Genomic DNA, 14,667 nt, shown 5'->3' on the forward strand with positions numbered 1-14,667 from the left:
GCTGCCAGGACTTCATAAGGTGCATTCAGAACAACTTTTCCATTATTAAATGAGTGACAGACCCCAAAGAGAAGCCTACACCCTGGCATCAAACTATGAGACAAAGCCTCAAAGAGGTACATGGCAGCTTCCTGGTGTGCTCTGATGCAAGAATATATTATATAACATTAAATAACTGGCACCACGAGTCACTCGGCAGAGCCTCCCTCAGGGCTTGAAGTGAGGCCAACTTCCTGGGATCTCAGGAGGTCTGTACACTGTGAGTATAAAAGGGAATCCCAGAGGCACCTCCTGAACCCGCCTGGGGAAGGAAGACCAGGTGAGGGCCACTGAAGGGGGCCAAGTAATACTTCTATCATTTATTAATTTATTGGGAGGATTCTTTTAGCTGGGGCTTTACAAACAGCATGTAATTATGTTATGTTATGGTGTGTTATGTCATGTTATCTTATGTTGTTCTATTCTATGCTATGTTCTGTTATGTTATGTTGTGTTATGCTATGGTGTGTTATGTTATGTTGTGTTATAATGTGTTATGTTGTGCTATGAGGTGCTATGTTATTTTATATTATGTTACATTATGTTATGATGTGTTATACTATGCTATGGTGTGCTATGTTATGCTATGGTGTTATGTGATGTTATGTTATTTTACAATATGTTACGTTATGTTATGATGTGTTATGTTATGGTGTGTTGTGTTATACTAGGCTATGCTATGCTATGCTATTTTATAGTATGTTATGTTATATTATGTTATGTTATGGTGTGTTATGATGTGTTATGTTATGCTATGGTGTGTGTTGTTATGTTATGTTACGTTATGCTATAGTACCTTAAGTTATGTATAGTGTGTTATATTATGCTAAGGAGTGCTATGTTACGCTACGGTGTTATGTGATGTTATGTTATGTTATAATACGTTACATTATGTTATGATGTGTTATGTTATGTTATGTTGTTCTATGCTATGCTATGTTCTGTTATGTTACATTGTGTAATGTTATGGTGTTTTATGTTATGCTATGTTTTGTTATGTTGTGTTATGATGTGTTATGGTATGGTATGGTGTTTTATGTTATGTGATTTTATGTTACGCTATGTTATGTTATGGTGTGTTATATTATCCTATGGTGTGCTATGTAATGGTATGTGATATTATGTTATGGTGTGTTAGGTTATGCTTTGTTGTGTTATGGTGTGTTATGTTGTGCTATGGTATGTTATGTTATGTTATGCTGTGGTGTGTTATGTTATGTTGTGTTAGGTGTGTTATGTTGTGCTATGGTTTGTTATGCCATGAATGATTATGTTATGTTATGCTATGGTGTGTTAGGTTATGCTTTGTTGTGTTATGGTGTGTTATGTTGTGCTATGGTATGTTATGTTATGTTATGCTGTGGTGTGTTATGTTATGTTGTGTTAGGTGTGTTATGTTGTGCTATGGTTTGTTATGCCATGAATGATTATGTTATGTTATGCTATGGTGTGTTAGGTTATGCTTTGTTGTGTTATGGTGTGTTATGTTGTGCTATGTTATGTTATGTTATGTTATGTTATGTTATGCTATGGTGCGTTAGGTTATGCTTTGTTGTGTTATGGTGTGTTATGTTGTGCTATGGTATGTTATGTTATGTTATGCTGTGGTGTGTTGTGTTATGTTGTGTTAGGTGTGTTATGTTGAGCTATGGTTTGTTATGCCATGAATGATTATGTTATGTTATGGTGTGTAATGTTATGCTACAATACTTTATGTTATTTTGTGTTATCGTGTGTTATGTTATGCTGTGGTGTGTTATGTTATGCTATGGATGGTTATGTTAGGCTGTGGTGTGTTATGTTATGTTATGGTGTGTTATGTTATGCGTTGGTACTTTATGTTATGTTGTGATGTTATGCTATGGTGTGTTATGTCATGCTATGGATGGTTATGTTAGGCTATGGTGTATTATGTTATGCTATGGTGTGTAATGTTATGCTACAATGCTTTATGTTATACTGTGTAATGGTGTGTTATGTTTTGTTAGGTTATGTTATGTTATGCTATACTATGCCTTCTTATGTAATGTTATGGTGTGTTATGTTATGCTATGGTGTGTTATGTTATGCGGTGCTATGCTATGTTATGTTTTTGTTCTGTTCTGTTGTGTTATTGTGTGTTATGTTATGCTATTATGTGTAATGCTATGTTATGTTATGCTATGCTATACTATGCTATGTTATGTAATGTTATGTTCTGTTATGTTGTTTTATTGTGTGTAATGTCATGCTATGGTGTGTTATGTTATGCGGTGCTATGCTATGTTATGTTTTGTTATGTTACGTTATGCTGTGTTATGGTATGTTATGCTATGGTATACATGCTATGTTATACTACTGTGTGTTATACTATGTTACTGTGTGTTATATTATGCTATGCTATTGTATTTTATGTCATGGTATATTGTTTGATGTTGTGGTGTGTTTGAAGGAAAGTAGGCTATTTCTGACATGGTTGCCCCCACTTTGTGCCTGGTGACTGTAGTGCACTAGGATCCTGCTATCCAGGACCCCAGTGTTGGTATTCTCTGCTTTAAATTGGGTTGGTAAGTATTTCTCACAGCCCACAACTGGCATACTGATGTACCCCTGTAAGTCCCTGGTATATGGTACTTAGGTTCCCAGGGCACTGGTACATCAGGGGTCCCCCCTGGGCTGCAGCATGTATTATGCCACCAATGGGAGCCCACACAAACTGTGTCTACAGGCCTGCCATTGCAGCCTGTGTGAAATGGTGAAGGCACCTTTTCACCCCTTTACCTTATATTGTGGTCACTGCACTTACAACCTAGAAGTCACCCCTAAAGTAGGCTCTTACGCCCAAGGGCAGGGTGTACAGGTTCTAAATGTGAAGGTACTCTGGCATAAGCAGAGGTACCCCTACAGACCCCAGACTCCATTCCCTGGGCTTTATAAGTGTGGGAAAGTCATCTTAAGGCACATAGTGGACACTGGTCAACACAAGTTGTCCAACTACATATTGGCTTCCCGAATCCAGGCATGTTTGGCATCAAACATGTTGGAATCATGTCACTACACAGATTCCAGTGCTAGTCGCATGATCCCCTGTACTCTGGGGGTTCCTTAGATGATACCCCTGTTCTGCCTGTGCAGCCTTACAGGGTCTGGTTGCCAGCCCATGCTACTGCCGGCCCAAGACATGGTTCTGCCCTTCTGCCTATGAACTTAGCTGAAGCAGAGGAAGGCAGAACAAAGGATTTCCTGCAAGGGTGAGGTGTGACCACTTCTCCCTTTGAAATGGGTGTCTCTGGACTGGGGTGGCCTCAGAGCACCACCACACTGCTTTGAAGGGCCCTCCGTCCATAATCCTGTTTCACCAGTTCAGGAAACCCCGGTTCCTGCTATGGTTCAAAACCACACAGAGCACAGGTGTAGGAAAGTACATCTTTTTGCCATGGTTACCCCCATTTTATGCCTGATGTCAGTGTGCTTGACTGTGTTCACTGGGACCCTGCTAACCAGGTCCCCAGTGATTATGCTCTCCCTCCTCTAACTTTTGTCACTGCATACTGGTAACCCAGTATTTTACCCAAAATTGGCATACTGGTGTCCCCTTATAAGTCCCAAGTATATGGTACCTAGGTACTCAGGGCATTGGGGCTCCAGGGAATCCCTATGGGCTGCAGCATTACTTTTGCCACCCTTAGGGAGCCCATGCAAAGGCTTCTGCAGGACTGCCATTGCAGCCAGCGTGAAAAGGAGCATGCACTCTTTCACTGCCATTTACACTGCACCAGGTCACTTATAAGTCACCCACATAGCAGGCCTTCCAACCCTGAAGGCTGGGTGCAGAGTACCTGTGTGTGAGGGAACCCCTACACCAGCAGAAGTGCCTCACATCGTCCAGGACCATTTCCCAGACGTTTTGAGTGTGGGGATGCCATTTTGCACGTGCACTATACACCTATGTATAGCTTCACAATGGTAACTCAGAATATGGCCATGTTTGGTACCAAACATGTTGGAATCATCCCCCCAAGGCTTTTGCAAGCATTGGTTGTATGATTCCATGCACTCTGGGAGCTTCTTAGAGGACCCCAGTACTGCCATTACAGCCTTCTGAGGTTTTCCAGGCAGCCCCAGCTGCCGAGGATTCCTGCTGGAGTCTTGCAATCCGAATCTTAAGAACCACCCAAGAGAGAGACCCTAAATAGCCCTGAAAGGGGTATTGGTCATCTAACAGTTGAGCACCTATCAGGGAAGGTCTCTGATGTCACCTGCTGGCACTGGACACTCAGATGCTCCCAGGAGCACTATGGAGGAGCTCTGGGTGCCACCCCTGGGGTGGTGATGGACAGGGAAGTGGTCACTCCCGTTTCCTTGTCAAGTTTCGCACCAGAGCAGGGACTGGGGGTCCCTGACTTGGTGTAGACTGGATAATGCAAGGAGGGAATGATCTGTGCCCTGCAAAGCATTTCCAGAGGCTTTTGGAGACGACCCCTCCCAAGCCTGTAACACCTATTTCCAAAGGGAGAGGATGTAACACCTGTAGAATCCTTTATTCTGCCTTCCTGGGCTTGAGCTGCTCAAGCAAGAGGAGGGCAGAAACCTGTCTGTGAAGTGGTAGCATCTGGGGCTGCCTGGAAAACCACAGAAGGCTGGTATAGCAGTACTGGGGGTCCACCGTGGAGCCCCCAGAGTGCATGTGATTGTGCAAGCAATACAGGAATCAGTATTGGGGTACAATTCCTAGTTGTTAGACACCTTACATGGTCATATTCGGGGTTACCATTGTGAAGCTGGACATAGGTTTTGACCTATGTCCAGTGCATGCGTAAAATGGCGTCCCTGCACTCACTCAATCTGGGAAAATGGTCCTGGACAACGTGGGAGAACTTCTGCTAGTGCAGAGATGCCCTCACACAGATACCATGCACTCAACCTTCAGGGCTGGAAGGGCTGACATATAGGTCAGATATAAGTGACCTGGTGCAGTGTAAATACCAGTGAAATGGTGCATGCACCATTTCACAGAGGCTGCAACGGGAGTCCTGTAGAAGCCTTTGCATGGGCTCCCTATGGGTGGGAAAAGTATTGCTCCAGCCCATAGGGATCCCTTGGAACCCTAATGCCCTGGGTACTTAGGTACCATATAAGAGGGACTTATAAGGGGTGATCAGTATGCCAATTTGGAGGGAGATACTGGGTTACCAGTATGTAGTGATCAATTTAGAAACAGAGAGAGCATGAGCACTGACACAGTCAAGCATACTTTCAAAAACAGTGAAACATACTGACAAGCAGGCCAAAGACCATAGGCACTGGGGTCCTGACTAACAGGATCCCAGTGACACAGTCAAAACACACTGACATCAGGCAGAAATTGAGGGTAACACACCAAAAAGAGGGTACTTTCCTACACAGGGGGTGATAAAGAAAAGAAGAAAGAAGATGAAAAATCGCAGGACAAGGGGGGGGGACAAACTTAAAAGTAGGGTTTCCTAATCAGGCCCACAAAACTCCTCAGGGGTGAGAATAAAAGGTTCTCTTCTTCCTCTGCTGCACTCAATAAAAAGCCTTGGTGCTATGTGTGCAGAGGTAAAGGCCACAGGCCAGGGGACAAATCCTGTCCAGGTTAATCCCCTGAGCCTACCACCACTACAACACCCACTTCCACATCTAGTGCCCCTGGTAGCAGTGGTAATAGTGGTGGGACTACTGGCAATAGTCAAACGAAAGGTGTGGTTGGGTTCACTCTTGAGTCCATCATAGAAACAGGGGTAGGTGTAGAAACCCCAAGGCAATTCCTGTCTTACCTGTGGCATAGGGCTTGCCACCTTGGCTGCTTGTCCCCTTAACATGGATAAGTACAAGCAATCAATTTAAATAAATGGTGTTGAGGCCAAGGTCTAGAGAGACACAGGTGCCAGTATCACTTTAGTGAATGAAAACCTGGTGTCACCTGCACAACACCTCCTTGGACAGAAGTAACAGGTTACTGATGTCACTCAGTCTCTCTCCTTAGCTGTAGTTCAACTTAGTTGGGGTGGAGTTACTGGCCCTAAGCAGGTGGTGGTTTCACCTAGCTTACCTGTAGACTGTCTCCTAGGAAAGGACCTAGAGGACCCAGGTTGGACTGAAGTAGAGTTAAGGACCCATGCATCCCCAAGGAATTGCTTCCTTAAATCTCAATTGAGATGAAAAAGCAAAGAAGAGAAGGAGTTCTGAAGCCTCAGGATCCTCCTCACCCCACAGCTAAAAAGGATATCAAGATATACCTTACCCACCCTGCCACTAAGGATACCATTCTGGTGGTGGAGGATTCCTCTCCTTGGGTGGAACCTGTACCAAAGGAGTCAACAGCTACTACAGCTAAATTCCCAGAGGTAAAGGTCCCTCTCTGTGGAAACTGTAAAGCAGACAAGCATACCTACCCTGTCTTAGTAATTTTGGAGCAACCCTCCAGCCCTCTCAGAGAAACCTTAGTGCAGCACCCCTGCGCTACCTCTAAAAATATAGGACAGCAGCCCTGTCCTTCTGTGGAGCCTTTAGAACAGCAACCCTGTCCTGCTCCAACCCAAGAGGGACAGCACCCCTGTCCCCTCTTAGAGCCATGGGGTCAAACTTTTTGCCTTGTTAAGATAGCATCTCTCTCTAGCACTCCAAAGCTTCGGACAGCAATCTTGTCCTGACATAGGATCCCAGGGACAGAAATCCTGCCCCACTTTAAAAATTTGTCATGATCTTTAAAAAAGGGCATCTCGGAGTTCACACTGCACTGTTCACTAGCTAAAAATAAATCTCCAAACAGGCTGGTTCACTTCTCTACAGGGAAGGGACCATATAGTGATGATAAAGGAAGTAGCCACTCAATTGCAGATCTACTCTCCACTTATCACCACTTAGTGTAGGAAAGTACCATCTTGGCTGGCATGTTACCCCCTTTTTTACTTATATGTATGTTTGTTTTTGCCTGTGTCACTGGGATCCTGCTAGCCAGTACCCCAGTGCTCATAGGTTGTGCCCTGTATGTATTCCCTTTGTGGTGCCTAACTGTATCACTAAGGCTCTGCTAACCAGAACCTCAGTGTTTATGCTCTCTCTGCTTTCAAAATTGTCACTACAGGTTAGTGACTAATTTGACCAATTCTGATTGGCACACTGGAACACCCTTATAATTCCCTAGTATATGGTACCTAGGTACCCAGGGTATTGGGGTTCCAGGAGATCCCTATGGGCTGCAGCATTTCTTTTGCCACCCATAGGGAGCTCAGACAATTCTTACACAGGACTGCCACTGCAGCCTGAGTGAAATAACGTCCACGTTATTTCACAGCCATTTTACCACTGCACTTAAGTAACTTATAAGTCACCTATATGTCTAACCCTCACTTAGTGAAGGTTAGGTGCAAAGTTACTTAGTGTGAGGGCACCCTGGCACTAGCCAAGTTGCCCCCACATTGTTCAGGGCAAATTCCCCGTACTGTGATTGTGGAGACACCATTACACACGTGAACTACATATAGGTCAATACCTATGTGTAGCTTCACAATGGTAACTCCAAACATGACCATGTAACATGTCTAGGATCATGGAATTGTCACCCCAATACCATTCTGGTATGGGGGGGACGATTCCATGCATCCCCGGGGCTCCAGCATGGACCCCGGGTACTGCCAAACCAGCTCTCTGGGGTTTTCTCTACAGCTACCGCTGCTGCCAACCCTCAGACGAGTTTCTGCCCTCCTGGGGTCTGGGCAGCCCAGTCCCAGGAAGGCACAACAAAGGATTTCCTCTGAGAGAGGGTGTTACACCTTCTCCCTTTGGAAATAGGTGTTGAAGGCTGGGGAGGAGTAGCCTCCCCCAGCCTCTGGATATGCTTTGAAGGGCACAGATGGTGCCCTCCTTGCATAAGGCAGTTTACACTGGTTCAGGGAGCCCCAGCCCCTGCTCTGGCGTGAAACTGGACAAAGGAAAGGGGAGTGACCACTTCCCTGTCCATCACCACCCCAGGGGTGGTGCCCAGAGCTCCTCCAGTGTGTCCCAGACCTCTGCCATTGTGAATGCAGAGGTGTGAGGGCACAATGGAGACCTCTGAGTGGCCAGTGCCAGTAGGTGAAGTCAGAGACCCCTCCTGATAGGCTCTTACCCGGCTAGGTAGCCAATCCTCCTATGAGGGCTATTTAGGGTCCCTCTCTTGCGGGTTTGTCCGCAGATAACGAATGCAAGAGCTCACCAGAGTAACTCTGCACTTCTCTCTTCGACTTCTGCCAAGGATGGACCACTGACTGCTCCAGGACACCTGCAAAACCACAACAAAGTAGCAAGAAGACTACCAGCAACAATGTAGCGCCTCATCCTGCCGTCTTTCTCGACTGTTTCCTGGTGGTGCATGCTCTGAGGGCTGTCTACCTTCACCCTGCACTGGAAGCCAAGAAGAAATCTTCTGTGGGTCAATGGAATCTTCCCCCTGCTAACGCAGGGACCAAACTTCTGCATCACCGGTCCTCTGGGTCCCCTCTCATCTTGACGAGCGTGGTCCCTTGAACACAGGAGCTGGATCCAAGTGTCCCTGACAGTCCAGTGGCCCTTCTGTCCAAATTTGGTGGAGGTAAGTCCTTGCCTCCCCAAGCCAGACAGTAATCCTGTGTACTGTGTGAACTGCAGCTGCTAGGGCTTCTGTGCACTCTTGTAAGACTTCCTTTGAGCACAGCCTAGCCCAGGTTCCCAGTACTCCGTCCTGCATTGCCTATCTGTAGGAGGCTGGCCTGGCTTGTAGTGGGTACCAAGGGGTACTTACACTCTGTACCAGGTCCAGTTATCCCTTATTAGTGTAGAAGAGGTGTTTCTAGCAGCTTAGGCTGATAGAAGGTAGCTATAGCAGAGAAGCTTAGGCTGAACTAGGAGACATGCAAAGCTCCTACTATACCACTGGTGTCATATGCACAATATCATAAGGAAACACAATACATAGATATACTAAAAAATAAAGGTACTTTATTTTTATGACAATATGCCAAAAGTATCTCAGTGAGTACCCTCAGTATGAGGATGCCAAATATACACAAGATATATGTACACAATACCAAAATTATGCAGTAATAGCAAAAGGAGGTAATGCAAGCAATGTAAAGTCACAGTAGATTGCAATAGGAGCACATAGGTATAGGGGCAACACAAACCATATACTCCAAAAGTGGAATGCGAACCACAAATGGACCCCAAACCTATGTGAGCTTGTAGAGGGTCGCTGGGACTGTAAGAAAACAGTGAGGGTTAGAAAAATAGCCCACCCCAAGACCCTGAAAAGTAGTTGTAGAGTGCACCTATGTTCCCCAGAGAGCACATAAGTTGTGATAGGGGGTTCCTGCAAGGAAGGCGAACACCAGCAAAGCAACAACTGTGGATTTCCGGATCTGAGTACCTGTGAAACAAGGGGACCAAGTCCAAGAGTTGTGACAAAGTCGAGATTGGGCAGATGCCCAGGAAATGCCAGCTGAGGGTGCAAAGAAGCTGCCAGTGGATGGTAGAAGCTGTGGATTCTGCAAGAACGAAGAGGGCTAGAAACTTCCCCTTTGGAGGATGGATGTCCCACGTCGTGAAGAGGCTTGCAGAGGTGTTCCCACGCAGAAAGACCGCAAACAAGCCTTGCTAGCTGCAAGGGTCGCGGTTAGGGTTTTTGGATGCTGCTGTGGCCCAGGAGGGACCAGGATGTCACCACTTGGATGAGGAGACAGAGGGGGCGCCCAGCAAGTTAGGGAGCCCTCACAAGAGCAGGCAACACCCGCAGAAGTGCTGGAACATTCACTGCAAAGAGGAGTGAACCGGAGCTCATCCAAAGACACAAAAGGGAATCCCACGACGCCGGAGGACAACTCAGGAGGTTGTGCACTGCAGGTTAGAGTGTCGGGACCCAGGCTTGGCTGTGCACGAAGGAAATCCTGGAAGAGTGCACAGGAGCCGGAGCAGCTGCAAATCACTCGGTACCCAGCAATGCAGTCTAGTGTGGGGAGGCAAGGACTTACCTCCACCAAATTTGGACTGAAGAGTCACTGGACTGTGGGAGTCACTTGGACAGAGTTGCTGAGTTCCAGGGACCACGCTCGTTGTGCTGAGAGGGGACCCAGAGGACCGGTGATGCAGTCTTTTGTTGCCTGCGGTTGCAGGGGGAGGATTCTGTCGTCCCACTGGAGATTTCTTCAGAGCTCCTAGTGCAGAGAGGAGGCAGGCTACCCACAGGGCATGCACCACCAGGAAACTGTCAAGAAGGCGGCAGGATCAGCGATACAAGGTTGCAGTAGTCGTCTTTGCTACTTTGTTGCGGTTTTTCAGGCGTCCTGAGCAATCAGCAGTCGATGGTTTGGCAGAAGGTGAAGAGAGAGATGCAGAGGAACTCTGATGAGCTCTTGCATTCGATATCTAAAGAATTCCCCAAAGCAGAGACCCTAAATAGAAAAGGAGGTTTGGCTACCTAGGAAGGAGGATAGGCTAGCAACACAAGTAAGAGCCTCTCAGAAGGAGTCTCTGACGTCACCTGCTGGCACTGGCCACTCAGAGCAGTCCAGTGTGCCAGCAGCACCTCTGTTTCCAAGATGGCAGAGGTCTGGAGCACACTGGAGGAGCTCTGGGCACCTCCCAGGGGAGGTGCAGGTCAGGGGAGTGGTCACTCCCCTTTCCTTTGTCCAGTTTCACGCCAGAGCAGGGCTGGGGGATCCCTGAACCGGTGTAGACTGGCTTATGCAGAGATGGGCACCATCTGTGCCCATCAAAGCATTTCCAGAGGCTGGGGGAGGCTACTCCTCCCCAGCCCTGACACCTTTTTCCAAAGGGAGAGGGTGTAACACCCTCTCTCTGAGGAAGTCCTTTGTTCTGCCTTCCTGGGCCAAGCCTGGCTGGACCCCAGGGGGGCAGAAACCTGTCTGAGGGGTTGGCAGCAGCAGAAGCAGCAGTGAAACCCTGGGAAAGTTAGTTTGGCAGTCCCGGGTCTGTGCTAGAGACTCGGGGGATCATGGAATTGTCTCCCCAATGACAGAATGGCATTGGGGTGACAATTCCATGATCTTAGACATATTACATGGCCATGTTCGGAGTTACCATTTTGACGCTGTACATAGGTAGTGACCTATGTACAGTGCACGTGTGTAATGGTGTCTCTGCACTCACAAAGTCCGTGGAATTTGCTCTGAACGATGTGGGGGCACCATGGCTAGTGCCAGGGTGCCCACACACTAAATAACTTAGCACCCAACCTTTACCAGGTAAAGGTTAGACATATAGGTGACTTATAAGTTACTTAAGTGCAGTGGTAAATGGCTGTGAAATAACGTGGACGTTATTTCACTCAGGCTGCAGTGGCAGGCCTGTGTAAGAATTGTCAGAGCTCCCTATTGGTGGCAAAAGAAATGCTGCAGCCCATAAGGATCTCCTGGAACCCCAATACCCTGGGTACCTCAGTACCATATACTAGGGAATTATAAGGGTGTTCCAGTATGCCAATGTGAATTGGTGAAATCGGTCACTAGCCTGTTAGTGACAATTTAGAAAGCAGAGAGAGCATAACCACTGAGGTTCTGATTAGCAGAGCCTCAGTGAGACAGTTAGTCATCACACAGGGAACACATACAGGGCACACTTATGAACACTGGGGCCCTGGCTGGCAGGGTCCCAGTGACACATACACTAAAACAACATATATACAGTGAAATATGGGGGTAACATGCCAGGCAAGATGGTACTTTCCTACACCAACTTGCTGAGTTGGACTCCGACGTCGTGGGACTCCCTTTTGTTGTGATGAGTCGACCGTCATGCTCAGATCTTCTGAACGCCTGTTCAGGTGCTTCTGCATGTGCTCTCTGTGTTGTTTGAGCGCACCCTCTGTCTCCTTCTCCAAGGGGCGACCTCCTGGTCCTTCCTGGGCCCTGGCAGCACCCAAAAACTTCAACCACAACTCTTGCAGCTCGCAAGGCTTGTTTGCGGTCTTTCTGCGTGGAAACAATTCTGCATCCTCCAGCACGCCGTGGGACATCTTCTGACCATAGGCACCTTCCGTTGTTGCAGAATCTTTGGCTTCTTCCACCCGTAGGCAGCCCTTTTGCACTTTCATCCAGGGTTTAGTGGGCTCCTGCCCCCCCGGACACTTGCGTGACTCTTGAACTTGGTCCCCTTCCTCTACAGGTCCTCAGGTCCAGGAATCCGTCTCCAGTGCTTTGCAGTCAGTTGCTGCCTTTGCAGAATCCTCTATCATGACTTTACTGTGTTTCTGAGGTACTAGGGTAACTTTACTCCTACTTTTCAGGGTCTTGGGGTGGGGTATCTTGGACAGCCTTAGTGTTTTCTTACACTCCCAGTGACCCTCTACACACTGTACTAGGCCTGGGGTCCATTCGTGGTTCGCATTCCACTTTTGGAGTATATGGTTTGTGTTGCCCCTAGGCCTATTGCATCCTATTGTGTTCTACAGTGTTTGCACTACTTTTCTAACGGTTTACTTACCTGATTTTGGTTTGTGTGTATATTTTACTTACCTCCTAAGGGAGTATATACTTTTGGCATATTGTCACTTAAATAAAGTACCTTTATTTTTAGTAAGTCTGAGTACTGTGTTTCTCATGATATAGTGCTATATGATATAAGTGGTATAGTAGGAGCTTTGCATGTCTCCTAGTTCAGCCTAAGCTTCTTTGCTATAGCTACCTCTATCAGCCAAAGCTGCTAGAACACTTCTAATCTACTAATAAGGGAGAACTGGAACTGGCACAAAGTGTAAGTATCACAAGGTACCCACTATAAGCCGGGCCAGCCTCCTGCAACCACCGTATCTCAGAGGAAATCCTTTGTTCTGCCTTCCTGGGACTGGGCTGCCCAGACCGAAGGAGGGCAGAAACCTGTCTGAGGGTTGGCAGCAGTGGTAGCGGCAGAGAAAACCCCAGAGAACTAGTTTGGCAGTACCCGGGGTCCATGCTGGAGCCCCGGGGATGCTTGGGATTGGCACCCTAATACCAGATTTGGCTGGGGGGACAATTCCACGATCTTAGAGATTTTACATGGCCATGTTCAGAGTTACCATTGTAAAGCTACATATAGGTATTGACCTATATGTAACTCACACGTGTAATGGTGTCCCTGCACTCACAGAGTCCAGGGAAATTGCCCTGAACAATGTGGGGGCACCTTGGCTAGTGCCAGGGTGCCCTCACACTTAATAACTTTGCACCTAACCTTCACTAACTGAGGGTTAGACATACAGATGGCTTATAAGTTACCTAAGTGCAGTGTAAAATGGGTGTGAAATAACGTGGACGTTATTTCACTCAGGCTGCTGTGGCAGTCCTGTGTAAGAATTGTCTGAGCTCCCTATAGGTGGCAAAAGAAATGCTGCAGCCCATAGGGATCTCCTGGAACCCCAATACCCTGGGTACCTCAGTACCATATACTAGGGAATTATAAGGGTGTTCCAGTGTGCCAATCAGAATTGGTGAAAATGGTCACTAGCCTGCAGTGACAATTTTAAAAGAAGAGAGAGCATAAACACTGAGGTAGGTTCTGGTTAGCAGAGCCTCAGTGACACAGTTAGACACCACACAGGGAACACATTTAGGCCACGAACTATGAGCACTGGGGTCCTGGCTAGCAGTATCCCAGTGACACATATCAAACACACTGACAAATAGGGTTTCTACTATGAGCACTGGGGTCCTGGCTAGCAGGATCCCAGTGACACAGGCAAAAACAAACTGACACACAAGTAAAAATGGGGGTAACATACCAGGCAAGATGGTACTTTCCTACACTGGGTACCTATGTACCATATATTAGAGACCTATAAGGGGGGCCCAGTATGCCAATTTGGAGTGAAACACTAAATTGATCACTACAGTATGTAGTGATCAATTTAGAAAGAGAGAGTATATAAGCACTGGATTCCTAGTTAGCATACTTTTAAAAAAAGTGAAACATACTGACAAGCAAGCTATAAACCATAAGAACAGTCAAACAAACTTACATCAGGCAGAAAATAGGGGTAACATGCCAAAAAGAGGATAACTTCCTACAGTCCCAGGCTCAGACTCACATCCAGGACCCGTCTGGAGAAGGAAGAGTCAGGTGAGTCCAACTCAAGCAGGGACACTTATTGCTGGTTTCATTTATCATGTGGAGTTTTCATATAATAAGTCCCACATTTCTAGTCCAGCACAGGGCTTCACATTCAACATATGTCATGTGATGATGATCATGTGTTGGGGCCAGATGCTGCTGGACTGTATCAAACAGGTCCATGGAACCAAAACGGAGGAGTCACACATTCACAGGGAATGAGGAGGTGGGCGGGATGTCCGGTGACGCCTTTATACATTCTGTGCGGATTGGCTGGTTCACTCTTGTGATCAGGTGCCAGTGGGTTGGGGGGTGGGGCTTGAGTTAGTTCCTGAACATAAGTAGCTGGCAGTAGTCACAGGTGGGGGTGGAGAGTTGACCTCGGGGTCGGGGTGCAGGACGAGGAGACTTCCTCTGGTTTTACCTAGGACCCCTCTACAGCATCAGCAGGTGTCAGCAGTGGGTGGTGTAGCTGTGACCACACAAGGTTTGTTTCCATAGCTGAGGGCATCCTTAAGTGTCACCGGTGGAGGAGAGACCTGGAGGTCTCAGCTCTAAGGTTATGACAAC

At 47.0% G+C, this 14,667-nt stretch overlaps 1 protein-coding gene across 1 annotated transcript in view; it reads left to right on the plus strand.

Annotated features, from left to right (window-relative positions):
* The first annotated feature begins 303 nt into the window (after nt 1-303).
* The window catches only part of LOC138275586 (peptidoglycan recognition protein 1-like), a 47,126-nt gene continuing 32,762 nt past the window's right edge, over nt 304-14,667 (plus strand). Inside the window, exon 1 of the mRNA XM_069219130.1 lies at nt 304-319. The gene's annotated coding sequence lies outside the window, so the exon portion shown is untranslated. The remainder of the gene's footprint in view (nt 320-14,667) is intronic.

The sequence above is a fragment of the Pleurodeles waltl genome, unplaced genomic scaffold, assembly GCF_031143425.1.
Source record: "Pleurodeles waltl isolate 20211129_DDA unplaced genomic scaffold, aPleWal1.hap1.20221129 scaffold_282, whole genome shotgun sequence".
Classification (NCBI taxonomy): Eukaryota; Metazoa; Chordata; class Amphibia; order Caudata; family Salamandridae; genus Pleurodeles; species Pleurodeles waltl.